Consider the following 17,252-nt stretch of genomic DNA (forward strand, 5'->3'; position numbering starts at 1 on the left):
GCACCAAAGTACATGTGAGTAAGGGAGGAAGCTGGGGGCCCACTGCTGTGTTCAGAGTACAGCAAAGAGGTACATTTCCAGTGAAAGCTACTCCCTATTTATTTTCTATGCCTGATTTCACCAGCTAGTACTAAGAATATGAACATCTATCTATATATAGATAAAGAAGGATAAGAAGGCTGTAAGACAAACCTCTTGACTAACAGTTCCAGTGAGAGTGGGGGTGAGACATTTCTAAAAACGAATGTGTACCTGAAACCTGGCTGTCGAAATACGGTGGTACCGTACATTGGGCTCACTAGTATCTAAGATCATGTCCCTTATTTAACAAAGGAGAGCATTTTATTATTTCTCAAAGTGATAAAGACTAAAAGATATGATAATTCCCAGTGTCATACAAGGTGTAAAGAAATGGGAAACCAATTTGGCAATATGATTCAAAAGATTTAAAATGCTGCATACCTTTCGATTCAGCAATTCTACTTCTGGAAATTTATCATAAGGAAATAATGTTGAACTGTGCAAAGATTTAGCTGTAAGGATTTTCACTACAGCATTTTTCATAATATTGATTCAGTAAGTGTTGGTACAGACATAAAACGCAATCCTATGCAACCCCTAATAATTATACTGTAGAAGACTATGGAGTAACATGGAAACACGTTCTCAATAACTTATGTAAAAAGTAAAATTACAGGTTATACTTCCAGGATGCTCTGAAGAGCTTGCCCACTACTATATCACTAGATCTTGGGTAAATTATAACAGACATAATTTTTTGCTGGACTTGTAGGGAAGTATGAGAAATCTCCAGGGAAGCCACATACACACAAACATAAGAGAAAGCCAGGGTTATCTGGCAAATGCACATGTAAGATGCATATATGTCCAGAATTATCTGGAAAAATGCAGATATAAACCCTGGAATCAGAATTAGAATGCCTCATCATCCCGGTTTGCCCAGAACTGTCCCAGTTTTACCCTGGAAGTCCCATATTCCAGGCAATCCCAACCAGACAGTTGGTCACCCTATCAGATATCCAAAATTTGGTCCAACCTCACAGTGGAGAAACTGAATCATACATATCCTGCAGGGGCCACAGAGGTAGCGAAAACTATCTCAGATTCCTAGCACCCCATGGTTCTGGACTGGAGCAAATGCAAATCTTGTCCTTGTGAAAATATTCCCAATTTAGGACCTAATGATTCCCACAGATGAGGCTGAACCAAAAATCAGTTACCAATCAAAAATTACCAAACATACAAAGAAAAGGCGGCATCACAAGCTGTCAGTAGAAACAACAAATTTAGATCCACTGGATTTCAGAAAGTGAAATGAACATAAACAGAATTTAAAATAATTTAAGTTTAGAATTTAGGTTTGGATTTCTGGGTTCCAGTCTTCCATAAAAGAAGCTCAGAAATCATCACTCTGTCCTAATAAGAAGTAAAAAGCTAAACAAACAGAAAAATCAACTCTTCTCAGATCTGTAAGAAAAGTAAGTCACCCACTGCATCTAAAACTGGGAAGTCCAAAAGGCTCTTACAAAGAACTACACCGATGAGAGCAGAAACCAGTGTGCTAAAACCCCTGTGCACACCAGCCCCGGGGTAAGCAAACCCAGATTGTAATGGATGGACTGCTGGAGGTTCAGTGTGGCCGAGTTTGAGAAAGAAAAACGTCAGGGGATCCAGCCATCGGGCCCCTAGACTCTTGTTTTACTTTCAGGAGCTCATTAGATCCTCACAGTAAGTATCAGAGGAAAATACCCCTGTGCTTCCAGCTGGGGATGGGGAAAAGGAATCATTTTGAAAGATACCAGAGCATTCTGTTCTTTTTTAAAAAGTCTGTCTTCAGGAAGAACAATTTAACCAAGGTATAACCAATCAGGATTTTATCAGAACCTAACCGACCAGAGGGGGGAAAAATACCCAACTGCAGCCCATGCTGGCCTTCCTGTCCCACCTAAGAGGGATGGGGGAAACAGAAAAATATATGAAGCCTGTCCAAGGAAAAGGCCCACAAAAAGGTGGAGACCCAGAGTTCTGGGGATACACAGCATGGTAAGTATAGTTAATGGCGGGGCGCCTGGGTGGCTAAGCGGGTTAAGCCGCTGCCTTCGGCTCAGGTCATGATCTCAGGGTCCTGGGATCGAGTCCCGCATCGGGCTCTCTGCTCAGCAGGGAGCTTGCTTCCCTTCCTCTCTCTCTCTCTCTGCCTGCCTCTCTGTCGACTTGTGATCTCTCTCTATCAAATAAATAAATAAAATCTTTAAAAAAAAAAAAAAAAGTATAGTTAACGGCATTATGTTAGATATTTGACAGCTGTTGAAAGTAAATCTTAAATGTCCTCACCATGAAAAAGAAATGGTAGTTACGTGAGGCGGTGCAGGCATTAACTAACCCACTGCGGTGGTCATTTTTTGTAAGACAGGAGTGTATCATATCATTGTGAATACACCTTAAACTTCCACAATGTTATATGTCAATTATATCTCAATAACACAGGGAGGAAAAATACTCAGAAGGAAAGGGGAGGAAGCAACACAGAGAAATCTTGGGGAGTGAGGGACCGGTTCCATATTTTTGATGCGGTGGTGGTTACACAACTGTCTATTTGTCAAAAATGCACAGAACTATGGCGGTGCCTGGCCGGCTTCAGGCAGTAGAGCATGTGACTCTTAATCTCGGGGTCAGGAGTTCAAGCCCCATGTTGGGCGTGGAGCCTACCATAAAAAAGTGCATAGCACTACACATTATAAAGGGTACTTTACATATTTTTTTTAAGATTTATTTATTTGAGAGAGAGAGCATGTGAGCAGGGGGAGCAGCAGAGGGAGAGAGGACATCCTTAAGCAGACTCCCTGCTGAGTGTGAGCCCGATGCACAGCTCAGTCCCAGGACCCTGAGATCAGACTGAGCCAAAAATCAAGAGTCTGATGCTCAAACAACTAAGCCACCGAGGCACCCCAGATACTTTACATATTTTTAAAAATAGTATCCACCACACAGTAAATGCTACACAGTACAAACGATTATTAATGATGTTGTTGTTATATATCAGACATTAAGTTGGGTGCTGAAAAGACAATTTTAAGTAAATACAGATATGGTCCTACCTTGAAGGAGCTTACAGTCCACTGATGAAGATTAGGCATTAATCGTGTAATTATGACAAATCGTGTAACTATGACAAATGCCACAAGGAAGAGTTATGGTGTTCTGAAGGCTTCGATCGAAAGGAAGAGTGGATGCTAGACCCTGGAAGAAGAGGTGGAGGAGGCAAGAGGAGATACTCTGTGCAAATGGGATAGACGTCCAAAGCCCATGGCAGAAGAGAAAACGGCATTTTGAAGAAACTCTGAAGAACGTCAGTAGGACATCTATTCACACACATACCTATGACGAGGCATCACGTCACACTAATTAGAATGGTTAGTACACACACAAAAAAAGTGTTGGCAAGGATCTAAAGAAACTGCTGCTGGCAGGACTGCAAAATGGTAGAACCGCTATGGAAAACAGTACGGAAGCTCCTCAGCAAGGTCCTGTAAGATGCAGCAACTCCACTTCTAGATATACTAGGTACACGAGTATCCAGCTGTATATATACCCAGATACACTCCCAAAGGAGTGTACCTCTGTACCCCCCATGTCCACAGAAACATTACGTACAATAGCCACAAGGCAGACGCAATCCCAGGGGTCCATCAGATGAACGGATAAATAAAATGTGGTATACACATATAAAGGCATATTACTTGGCCTTAAAAAGGTTAGGAAATTCTGACACAGGCTACAATATGGATGAACCCTGAGGACATCATGCTAAGTAAAATAAGTTATTCACAAAAAGACAAGTAAATTATTCCATTTATATAAAGTACCTAGAATAGTCAAATTCACAGAAACAGAAAGTAGGATGCTGATTGCCAGGAGCTGGGGGAGGGAGGAAAGGGAGGCTGTTGTCTAATGGGTACAGTTTCAGTTTTACAAGATGAAACGAGTCTGGAAACTGCTTGCTCAACAACGTGAATATACTTAACACTACTGAACTACACACTCTAGACATGGTTGACATGGTATATTTTATGGTATGCATTTTTTACAATTAAAAAAAATAACACCTTTTCACACACCCCCACACACAGACTGAGATGCAGTCATATGACTGTAGAATGCTTCTCCTCCCCTCACACCTCACCACCTATTTACAACAGTTCCTTTTAACGAGTACATTATATCCCCTTTTCAAGGAAAAGTTACAAGACATATCCAGCAACAGAAAACAAATTTGAAGAGGCAGAGCAAGCATCATAACCAGACTCAGAAATGGCAGAGATGCCGGAATGATCAGACGAGAAAGTAAAAACAACAACGATTCACATGTAAGGGCTCTAAAGGATAAAGTAGACAGCATATAAGAACAGATAAGCAATATAAGCAAAGACATGGAAATTCTTTAAAAAAAAAAAAAAAAGGAAAGAAAAGAAAAGAAATACAAAACAAAAAAAGAAATGCTGCAATCAAAAAAGCCACGGAGAAACAAACACTGTAACAGAAATGAAGAACGCCTTTGATGGGCTTATCAGAAGACTAGACACAGCAGAGGAAAGAATCTCTTTACATGAGGATTTCTCAATAGAAACCATCAAAACTCAAAAGCAAACAGAAAAAAGACTGGTGGGGGGGGGGGGGGGGACCACCATAGCCAAGAACAGTGGAAAAGCTACGAAAGTTGTGACATAACAGGAATGCTAGAAAGAGAAGACTGAGAGCAGGGAAGAGAGGAACATCTGAAACAGTAATGCCAGGTTTATACACCAAATTGATGTCAGATACCAAAGCACAGATTCGGGAAGCTCAGAGAATACCACACAAGGAAAATGCCCCCAAAGCCATACCTAGGAATCACTTTCAACTACATAAAATCAAATATAAAGGAAAAAAATCCTGAAGGAAACCAGAGGCAGCAAAAACACTTCATCTATAGAGAAAGAAAGACAAAACTATACCCAATTTCTCCTCAGAAACCACACAAGCAAGAAGAAAGTTAAATATTTAAAAACTTGAGAAAGACCCACCAGCCTAGAATTCTGTGTCCTGTGAACTTACCCGCCAAAAATGAAAGACAAAGACTTTCTCAGGCAAACAAAATTGAGGAAATCTGTCAACAGTAGAGACACCTATAAGAAATATTAAAAGAAGTTCTTCAGAGAGAAAGAAAATGATATAGGTCAGCAACTCAAACCCATACAAAGAAAATCAAAGAAGCAACAAGTAAAGGTAAAATAAAAACTTTAATTTTTCTTATTCTTGGTTTGCCTGGGTGGTTCAGTCGGTTAAGCATCTGTCTTCAGCTCACATCACGATCCCAGGGTCCTATGATCGAGCCCAATATCAGGCTCCCTGTGTGGTGGTCTCTCTCTCTCTCTCTCTCAATAAATAAATAAATAAATAAAATCCTTAAAAATTTGAGTGCCTTAAAAAAATTGACTGCCCTTAATTAGCCAGGCTAATTAAAAAAGGGAGAGGACACAAATTGCTAATATTAGAAGTAAAAAAGGGGACATCACTACAGATCCCACGGACATTAAAAGAATAATCAAGGAATACAATCAAGAACTCCACATCCACAAATTAGAAAATCCAGACGAAATACACTACTAATTCCTTGAAAGGCATAATCTGTGAAAACTTAAACAAGAAGAAACAGACAATCTGACTAGTCCTATATCTATTAAAGAAATGGAATCAGGGGACACCTGAGTGGCTCAGTGGGTTAAAGCCTCTGCCTTCAGCTCAGGTCAGGATCCCAGGGTCCTGGGACTGAGCCCCACATTGGGCTCTCCACTCAGCGGGGAGCCTGCTTCCCCCTTCTCTCTGCCTACTTGTGATCTCTGTCTGTCAAATAAATAAATAAAATTTAAAAAAAAAAAAGAAGAAATGGAATCAGTAATTAAGAACATTATAAAACCAAAAGCACCAGGCCTAGGTGGGTTCACTGGTGAATTCTACCAAACATTTAAATAAGAAATTATACCAGTTTTCTGTGATCTCTTTCATCAGAAGGCAGAATCAAAGAGAATACTTCCTAACTCATTCTAAAAAGCCAGAATTAACCTAATACAAAAAGCAGGCAAAAACAATACAAAAAAAAGAAAACTACAGACCAATATCTCTCAAGGACACTGATACAATAATCTTCAACAATGTACTAGCAAACTGAATCAAACAATGTATAAAGAGAATTAAATACCACAACTATGGGGGATTTATTCTAAGTACACAAAGTTCGTTCAGCATTCAAAAACCAACTAATGTAATCAATCACATCAACAGGCTAAAGAAAAACCACACAGTCATATCAATCAATAAGCACACACACGAAAAAAGCATTTGAGAAAATCCAACACCCATTCACAACAAAAACTCTCAGTAAACTAGGAACAGAGGGGAACTTCCTCACATTGATAAAGGCTATCTACAAAAAACATTCAGCTACTTAATGGTGAGAAACTCAAAGCTTTCCCAATAAGGTGGAGAACAACACAAGGCTGTCCCCTCTCACTGCAGCTTTTCAACATTGTACAGGAAGTCCTTGCTAATGTAGTAAGACAAGGAAATAAACAGTGTACAGATTGGGAAGGAAGAAATAAAGTAGCTGAAATGTTTAAAGGAATGAAAAAGGAAGCAATGAGACATGATCTAAAATAACCAGAGAGATCGAATAAAACGTTCAGAAAAGGAAGACCTAATCATTAAAACTGCATACAGTAATATGAGCACAACATCAGCCAAAAAAAAGGAGTTAATGAACTGGATCTAATAGCTCAAGAACTCTGTGAAATCTTTTGTAGCACAGAGAGACCTGGAGATATAAAGGAGAAATTAAGAGAAATGGAGGATAGATTGAGGAGGACCAGTTTAACTGGAATTCCAAAAAGATAAGAGAAAATGGAAAAGATCTGAAGACATATTGACAGATTTTGCCAGAACTGATATAAGATCCACAGATATAAGAAGCATAATATATTCCAAGCAGGATAAGTAAAAAAAGAAACCCACACCTGGGCACATTTTAGTAAAACAGAGAAGGGAGTTGAACAGCAGCCAAAAACAAGACAGGTACTTCCAAAGGAACAACGATCAGACTGATGGCAGGAGTCTCACAGCTACCATGGTGTCAGATATCAATGAACTAATATATTTAAAGTACTGGAAGAAAAATACAGAATTAGATTCCAGACATCCAACACAGAATTATACATCCAGAAAAACCATCTTTTAAGAATTAATGTTAAATATGGCATTTTAAAAAGAACAAAACCTAAATTTTAAAACTAACTGACATCAAAAAACAACTTCTAAAGGATACTGATCAAATTAAGTGGAAAATGACTCAGAAGGAAGGTCTAAGACAGAAGAAACAATGAAAAAAAAAACAAAAATACAAGTAAAATAAATTATGTCTTTTCAAAAAAAGAACAGCAATGACATCAAACACTTTTACAGTACTTGTTAACTGCTAGGTATAGTTCTAAATGCTTTTAGGCACTGCATTTCTCATTTAAAAGCCTTAGCCTTATGACAAGGTCCTTTTACTGTCTGCACTTACAGATGAGGAAATGGAGGTATGGGAAAGGAAGCACCTTGCCCACCATTACTCATCCGCTAGAAGCAGAGCTGGGATTCAAACCAGACTGCCAGATTCCAGCCCATGGTTTAAACCACAAGCTGTGTCTGTCTTTTGGGGGGAGGAAAGAAAAAATTTAGGGAAGGAAAAAAAAAATGTTTTATCGGAAGGATGACCAGAGCTGAAGTACTGTAAAATGCTGATAAAACTTTATACTTGATTAGTTCAGGTAAGCATGGTGAAATTTCAAGAGCAATCACTAAAAGACGAGAAACAAAGGTAGGAAGAGGTCAAGGCAAGACACTATACCTCAAATCAGTCCCCCAATAAAAGAAAAAAGAAAAGGTGAAATAAAATAAAAGAGATGGTAGAAATGCAAATATATCAGCAATCACAACAGGTCAATGATTTAAAAATCTATTTTTGACAGTTAAAGTATCAGATTACACAAGAAAAAATTACAGTAAACCCCCCAATGCAGTCAAAAATCCACATAAAACTTTTGACTCCCCAAAAACTTAACTATTAATAGCCTACCATTAATTGGAAGATTTACTGATAACATAAACAATTAACACATATTTTGTTATACTTATTATATACTATATTCTTATAATAAAATAAGCTAGAGTAAGGAAAATGTTATTAAGGAAAAGAAAATACATTTATAGCACTGTACTGTATTTATCAAAAAAAAAATCCACATTATCATCTGCTCCCTCAATTACAAGCTAAAAAAAAAAAAAAAGTAAACATTTAGAAGATGCGAACATCATAATTAACAAACTTGGTCAAGGGGCATCTGCTTGGCTCAGTCGTGGCTGGGCATCAGACTCTAGCTTTTGGCTCAGGTCATGATCTCAGGAGTCCTGAGATCAAGCCCCACATCCACTGCACTCTGCACTCAGTTGGGAGTCTGCCTCTCTCTTCCTCTCCCTCTGAACCACGCCCCCCCCTCCCCACCCCGGCTCATGCACACTCTCTCTCTAAAAAAATAAATAAAATCTTTAAACAAACAAACTTGGTCAAAATGAACACATATAGAACCCTGCATCCAATTGAGAGGATGCACATTCTTTTCAAGCACATCAACATTAACAAGAACTTACCACATAAAGTCAGTCGCAACATATTTCTAAGAATAAGTGTCACAGAGACTTCTTATGTGACTTAAAACTATTAAGTGCCCCCCAAAACAATTAAGTTAAAGGCGATTATAAAAATATAAATTATAAAACCATATGTTGGAAATTCTTAAACTTAAGAAAGACATTTCTAGGGGTGCCTGGGTGGCTTAGTCAGTTAAGCGTCTGCCTTCAGCTTGGGTCATGATCCCAGGGTCCTGGGATCGATCCCCATGTTGGGCTCCCCGCTCAGGGGAAAGCCTGCTTCTCCCTCTTCCTCTGCCTGCTGCTCCCCTTGCTGTGCGCTCTCTCTCTAATAAATAAATAAAATCTTAAAAAAAATTTTTTTAAAGAAACACATTTCTAAATATTATGACACAGGAAAATCATAATGGAAGGTTTAAAATACTGAATATTAATTAATATATGCCAAAACATGTCTGCTACAGAAAAAGCATACTTTGTGGAAAATGTATTTCTTTAAATGCTTATAACATTTAAAAAAAAAAAAAGAACTGTTGCAAATTGAGGAGCTAAATGTTCAATTAAAAACTACAGCATAAACCAAGACGGTAAGTGAAAGAGATGATAAAAACAGAAACTCATAAAATAGAAAAGGTAACATTAGAGAGGCTAACCCAAGCCAAATGTTGACTCTTCAAAAAAAGTAATCAGAGACACAAACCTCCGACAAGATAAAGGAGAAGCAGCACAAATCAGCAATGCTGTCAAAAGAAAAGGGGTATAATTGTAGCTACAGTGAAGATTAAGGAGATCAAAGAATATCATGAACAATTTTTTTTTTTAAAGATTTTATTTATTTATTTGACAGAGAGATCACAAGTAGGCATAGAAGCAGGCAGAGAGGGGGGGGGGGAGCAGGCTCCCTGCTGAGCAGAGAGCCCGATGCGGGACTCGATCCCAGGACCCTGAGATCATGACCTGAGCCGAAGGCAGCGGCTTAACCCACTGAGCCACCCAGGCGCCCCTTTCATGAACAATTTAATGCTAAAAAAATCTGATAACACATGAAACAGACAAATTCCTAGGCAACATAATTTAACAAAACTACCTCAAGAAGGAGAGATGAAGTCTAAACCACTCCATACCATTACAACAGGAACTCAGTAGTTTAAAATCAGCCCATAAAGAAAACACCAGTTCCAGATATTCTATAGGTAAGTTCCACCACCACTCAAAGAACAGACCACAACAGTACTACAGAAATCCCTCCAGAGAACAGAAGTTGTAACACCCACAACTAATCATAGGAGGCTACTGTACCTTGATACCAAATCAGATATGGGGAGTGCAAGAATGGACAATTAAAGACAATATCACTCATGAGTAAGACCTAAACTAAGCGTTAGTAAATCAAATGGCATATAAACAAAACTGTGATCAAACTGGGTTCATCACAGGAACAGCATTCATCATAGCACTGGATCTCATTTCTACCTAAGGACACCCTCCTCAGTCTGTCATTCAGGGCTCTTCACAGAAGAGACCCACACCTATCTTTTCAGCCTATCTTCCATCCTGACCTCTAAAAATTATGCTCCTTTCAAAGTATACTTTCTGCTTATTCACCAAGCCCTGAACTTACCCTGTTGATTGCAAAGCTCATTCCAAATCCCCCAATTTTAGCCATCTTTCCAGATGTATCTTCAAAAATATCCACTCCACACATCCTTGCCAGCATCTCCCTACAGGGCATGGACTTCTCCTCTTTAATCTTCACAGTATACTTTTTTATCTTTCTTGAGTTGTTCATTTAGTTCTCCACCACACTGCAGGAATCTGGGCCCCTGTATTCCCCACTGGCCTGGGCATTACTTAAGGGTAAGGACTTCTGGATGCCTGTTGGTCAAGACATCTTTTACTGTATACAGTAAGTAATCAACAAATGTGCATTCAATTGAATAAAAGTGCTTTTATTTATATGTGGTGTTAAAAAAAGGTTTTCCCCTAGGAACAAATGATCCTATAAAGCAATAAAAATGTTTTCTCAAGGATGTTATTATAAATTATATTTTTTCATAGGCCAGTAAACTTTGCGAAATCTTTCCCACTGCCACATGCAGAGATAAACAGACTCATGCACGCACTACTCCGGTGACGCAAATGCTTCACAGAGTTTAATACATTTCATTCACCCTGTAATTTGAATCCAGATCTGTCTGGATCCCAAACATATATACCCCCAGCCTGCCTTCCTAAGACTTTTGTCCTGGTCAGTCTTCTGAGAGAGGGAAATACGTCTTCTCTCCAATCTCCAGACCAACACAAGAACTCAGTATTGCTAAGGGAATGACGGTTAAATGTAGGAAGAGCCCAACATGCAAACCCTTCCAAGAACAACAGTCTGTGTCCTCACAAAATAATCAACTGAAAGCCCTAAATGATAAATCACAGGTTCTATTATATTCATTATCCTCTGATTAAAAAGGGAATTACTTATTTTAGAAATGTTTCCATTAAAAAAGCTAAAAATCTGGGGGATCTTAAAAGGCTAAGTTCCAATCATCTCAACACTATAGTCTTGGATGACGTAAATACGTCAAATATAATTATATAACAAGTAAAACTGGTCTTGAAATACCAACCATTATTATTGTTAGTGAGAGGGTGTGCGGGTGCATGGGGGTAGGGGGGAGGGCAGAGGGAAAGAATCTCAAGCAGAACCCCTGCTGAGTGGGGAGCCCAGCTCTAAGCTCCATCTCGGGACCCTGAGATCATGACCCGAGACAAAATCAAGAGTCGGATGCTCCTCTGACTGTGCCACCCAGGCGCCCTCATAAATACTATCATAATACAAACTTCAGTGTAGATAAAAATGTCCCCAGCTCCTGCCAGTGACCCTTGGGCAGTGTTCAGGCCATACCACCACAATGACGTTGACCGGGAACACCAGCCACACAGGACCTTTCCCCCAGCTGCAAGGCAACGCAGGCCAGTCAAGCCAGTTATGGCCGAGCGCGTTATCCAGAGCAAACAAGTTCAGGTGTAGTGAAGAAACCACACTCCCGGTCACAGAGCAAACACAAAATACAAACAACTCCCTTTGTAAAAAAGAAGAAACATAAAAATAAATGCCAGAGAAAAATAAAGGATGTGGCCATACAACTGTACATTAGTTCCCCTACCACATTCTAGTTCCTGGAAACTACTGTATCTACACAAAACAGGTACAAATGATTATAACAGACCTGAATATTAATATGTCTCATGGATTCTCAAAATTTTTTCAGCATATTGCAATACTAACATAAACTTCAGTAAAATCTTTAACTTACAACTTGAAGTTCTTTCCAAAGAAATTGAATTGGATTATAATAGATAATCGCAATTTGTTATTTTTCTTAATTTTTACAGCCAAATATTTTCATGAATACCTATTTATTGTTAAACAAAAATAAAAACAAAGCACCAATTTACATCATGATGAGTAAATCTGTTTTCACATCTGCTGCCATCTTTTTAGCTTGCAAAAATAATCCCCTGGCACTTTCATGTTTTTCATATAGAAAGGGCTCAAATGGATGGCTGAAACGCAGCCAGCCACTGCACAGAGAACAGAGTCCTGGCTCTGGCCCAGCCTCAGATGGGTTCTACGGGAGGGATCACGTCCAAGTGATTCCTCCCTGCTTCCAATGGTAAGCAGGAGTGCCTGACCCTCAGCCAACAGATGGATAGCGCAGACACAGAAAGCAGGCCCGACCGTTCTTCGAGGCCTGGCACTGGGGCAGAGGGCGGGGCGGACAGCAAGGAGGCAAGGGACCAGAGCTAAGTGATGACCCTATGCCCATATAAATGGACACATCTGCAGTTGCAAACATGTGCTTGGGGCTACAGAAGCAGTTGTGGGGTATCTGTAAGTGTTAGTGATGAAGTCCCAGAACCTAAGTCAGGTTCGGTGGGGTGAGGAGGTTCGGAGCCGACGACTAAAGAAAGAATTCTTAAGACGTCATTGGTGCAAAATGGTGGTTTATTAAAGCACGGGGACAGGACCCGTGGGCAGGAAGAGCTGCTGCCCCGGGTTGTGAGGGTGGGCATGTTATATACCCCACGGTTGGGGGAGGTGGTGAAGGAATGGGAGGTTTCAACAGAGTTCTCACATGTTAGGGAGGGCCTACAAGGTGCCGGGGGGAAGTCTTTGCTCTTATGGCTTGATCAATGTCGTCTTTAGGTCAGGCACTAACATCAAGATAATGGGGGATTCTTGGTGGGGCATTATGATCCGGCTATCATTTACATTCCTTTCTACCCCAGTCTCCTCCAGTTTATGGTGGGAGGGGGACATTAGGGCTTCAGGAACCAAGAGTTATTTGCCTCTGGAAATCTGTGCTATTGATAAGGTAACCTCCCTGTTCAGGTCTCTAGGACATCTTGTAGAGCAAGGGAGATTCCTGTTCTACAGGATTACGATCCCTGCAAGTTAACTATTTATCATTTTATGGCAGTCAGGGGTGCCTGAGGAATGCTACACATATGGAGGGGAGCGGGAGAAGAGGGGGTGCAAGGCGCCAGCTTTTGCTGTGTCCTCAGCCAGCCTCCTGCTCCCTCATCATTAGCACCCAGAAAGAGCCCCAGCCCAATGAGCAGCACTGATGACCATCCCTGGCGCCGAATGAATGGGCAGTCCTGCATCGTAATGAAAACTACAGCAGAATACCATGTGGGCATGATCTCCGCAATCAGGGACAGAGAGAGCAGAATACAGATGTCTACTTCATAGGTGGCCAGCAAAAGCATTTTTTTGTTTTGCCAAAACTCTCACATAAGGACCACAGTGACTTCTCTGGACAGAAGTATTTTTATTTCCTCATAACAATGGCATTACGTGCTTAATCAAGTCACAATAAATGAGTACCATAAAACACCTACCAAGTAACCAAACCAAGACTAAATTATATACATATAAATACACAATATATATATATATATAACACAAAATCTGGTCCCTGGACTTTTTAAGGTTCAAAGTTTAAAGTTTAAAGTTTTTAAAGTTGTAGTTCACAACCTACCCATGGCAGCAAAATTAATAAACATGAAATGATCATAGAACAATTAATAGTGAAAATGTGGGACTCTGTATGGGCTTGGACAAATAAAGATCTCGTGGAGTCAAGCAGCAAAAGGAAAGCATCTGGGCTGAATATCAGGAGGACTGAGTCTCTGTGCTATTTGAGACTATCTGAGGGATGGAGAAGGAAGACTAGGCCTACTTGTGGTAGATGATATGCTAGTTATACTCTCCCGGTCATAGCTCCATTTTGGGGTAGATACTACCCCCATTCTACAGACAAAGGAACTGAGGTTCCTTTTGGGCAGATTACCAGACCACTGTGGTCTCGGTCTTTTCATTTGTAAAATAAAGGTATTAACATAAATCAATAGTTTTCAACCTGGGACCAGCCAAACACCAGAGTTTTCTGGCAGTGACTCAGAGCCCTCAAGAGGGCAGGGCCCTGAGCCAAATGTAGTGAATCCTCAGGTCAAGACCCAACTCCCATTCCCCAGGGGAAAAACTTTGGTGAGAACAGTACCCAGTATATAACGAATGATGCATAAAAACTTGAAGAATTAATGGATGGAACAAATGGCAAACGACGATCAACTTTAAGGTGACCCTCATTCGTGGAGGCTCATTTCCTTCTATGGTTAGTAATGTTTCGTTTGCTCGTACTCCAGAGCTCTTCATCAGTGGGTTGAGAGCATCGTTCTTCCAGAGCGAATCTGTGTTTACTTCTGCCAAGCCCTCAGATGCTTCCAACCCAGAAGTACTCAGATGAGTTTCTCAGCCTGGGGTTTTCTAGACCACATAGGTAACATAGATAGATAACATAAATTTAAAAACCCAACAAATTAAAAAAAAAAAAAAAAAGTTTGGGTTTTTTGTTGTTGTTGTTTTTTCTTTTTAAAAAAGCCTCCTGCCGGGACGCCTGGGTGGCTCAGTTGGTTAAGCAGCTGCCTTCGGCTCGGGTCATGATCCCAGCGTCCTGGGATCGAGTCCCACATCGGGCTCCTTGCTCTGCAGAGAGCCTGCTTCTGCCTCTGACTCTGCCTGCCACTCTGCCTGTGCTCGCTCTTGCTCTCTCTCTCTCTCTCTGACAAATAAATAAATAAAATCTTTAAAAAATAAATAAATAAAATAGAATAGAATAAAAAAGCCTCCTCCCTTTGCTAATGGGTGTTCTCTCCAGACCCTCAGCCCAGCCTCACCCTTCAGAGAGTTTCTCATTAAACTCCATATCCCTGGACACCAGGAGCCCACTATCAGCAGAGCAGAATGCTCACTCCTCATTCTCTTTTTCCCCACTTGCGAGTTTCTTGCTTTCTTGTAATAAAGATTATAAAAGGGTGTTTATCTTCTCCAGTATTTCTACCGGAAGGGTTTACAGCAAGAAGCTTTCCTTCTTTCCACAATACGCAGTCAGCCGCATTTCCAGGAGCGGAGGCCGTATTCTACGATCTTTCACCTTCACGTCTAGGTTTAGGAATCGTCCCCAACGTGAGCAAGAGCTGAGACCAGGTAAGCAATCAAAGTAGGAGACGCCTAGCGTAGGTGAGGGAAACACAAGAAGTCAACAGGAGAGCGAGGCTAGGATTGGCTAGAAAGGAGGCCAGCCCTGGCGTGGCAAGACAAGAGCGGCAGGGGCAGAAGACAAAAGGCAGCTGACGTCCGAATGAGAGGAGACTACCCTCAACTTAGGAAAGAAGTTCTGAAGGATGATTGGACAGCAAACAACACAGTGCTTATATTTACTGCACCGTCCACCAATTAAAGAGGATAATTCAGGAATACAGTACTATCTCTGTATGCAGAACTTACCAAAAAAAAAAAAAAAAAAAGACAAGCACACAGATCCAGAGTTAGATCAAATTCAGGTAGGAGGTGTGGCAGAGAACAGGAGAAAAGTAGGAGATAAAGCAGTGGAAACAATGTACATAAAATGAGATGAAGTAGATGTTCCATTATCGGAAACAAGTTACTAGTTGTGCGATGCTACCAGGAGACTCCGAGCACAGGCCAGATCATGTCCCATACAGCATCACGGAGCTGCTTCACACAGAAATTTGGTTATTCACATTGGAGAAGAAGTGGATCATCACCAAAGGCTTGGCCTCATTAAAGGCATAATGCTTCAAGATTTTTAATTAGTATTTCCTTTTATTGTAACAGTAACTAAAGAGTTACCAGTTGGCAAAATAAAGTTCAAGGAAGGTGAATAAGGACCCATAGTCACACTGCTACATCTTCGCACTTACAGACGCATATCTCCATAGATGTGCAAGTAATACAACATTCTGCATATGAAACAGTTATAAGATTTCAAAACAGAAATGGTTGCTATGAAATGGGTTCATCAAGAAAGATGTCTGCGTCCCTGCAGGTTCCAGCTGCCTGCAGCCCACAGGTATGGTTACAATAACACCAACAAGAAAGAAAAGTGGAAGGGAAAATTCAGTACATTTGTACTGTTGAGTAGGGATGCAAATAAAACATAAGAAAATGTACAAGGAATTTAAATCTCCACTGTGCTTCCACCTGATCAGTAGAGTAACACTCTTCCCCAGGAAACAGTGTTACTTCAACTAAAAGAGCAGACACTGAGTAGCAGGGAACAGGATAATGATCCAAATCTTCCCTTAAACCACATTTCAATTAAGGGCTATAATCATAGCTGGAGATAATGAACATGAGTTTTGTGTTCAGGCAATGATTTATATCACCCAAGTTCTCAGAGGGATTCATAATCATTTATCAAAAGCTTAGCTTTCGGAAGAAAGAGATCAGCTCTATTTCCTTCAAGTTCTTTCACCACAATCTTAAGATCTTAAATATAATAGTACGTGAACACATACATTTGGAGATACTGAACAAGGCCAAGAAGAAATAAGAAAGAAAAACTGGGGTGGCTGGGTGGCTCAGTTGGTTGAGCACCTGACTCTTGATCTCGGCTCGTATCTTGATCTAGGGGTTGTGAGCTCAAGCCCTGTGGGAGCCTACGTTAAAAAAAAAAAAAAGAAAAGAAAAGAAAAACTGACCAGAATTAGCAGGGAAAAACCTTGTAGTACCAACAAGCATAAACTCAAAATGAGTATTTAATGACTAATGAATATGTAGTTTGTTTTAATGAATCTATAAAAAACATGACTCCAGAAAAAAAAAAAAAGCACTTTATAAAAAGCACATACAAAATAAGATTGTCATCTTATAAAACAGAATTTTAAAAGGAGAAACAGTTAAGAAAATGGAGACAGTAAAACTGTTAATGCTATGCACAAAAAACTTGGCCTTTGGTATGCCTGCCATCAAAGCAAAAGGAGACTCAGGATGGCTGACAAAAATCTTATTAACAGGGTGCCTGGGTGGCTCAGTGGGTTAAGCCTCTACCTTCGGCTCATGTCATAATCTCAGGGTCCTGGGATCGAGCCCCACATCAGGCTCTCTGCTTGGCGGGGAGCCTGCCTCCCTCTCTCTCTGC

General features: G+C 40.3%; 1 protein-coding gene across 4 annotated transcripts in view; it reads right to left on the reverse strand.

The window, feature by feature from the left end:
- The window catches only part of TULP4 (TUB like protein 4), a 232,007-nt gene that overhangs the window by 180,120 nt on the left and 34,635 nt on the right, over positions 1 to 17,252 (reverse strand). Inside the window, exon 2 of one of the 4 annotated variants that reach the window (XM_059176651.1) lies at positions 5,116 to 5,186. The exons of the other annotated variants lie outside the window; for them this stretch is intronic. The gene's annotated coding sequence lies outside the window, so the exon portion shown is untranslated. The remainder of the gene's footprint in view (positions 1 to 5,115; positions 5,187 to 17,252) is intronic. 4 annotated transcript variants of the gene reach the window in all.

Source organism: Mustela lutreola, chromosome 6 (genome assembly GCF_030435805.1).
Source record: "Mustela lutreola isolate mMusLut2 chromosome 6, mMusLut2.pri, whole genome shotgun sequence".
Classification (NCBI taxonomy): domain Eukaryota; kingdom Metazoa; phylum Chordata; class Mammalia; order Carnivora; family Mustelidae; genus Mustela; species Mustela lutreola.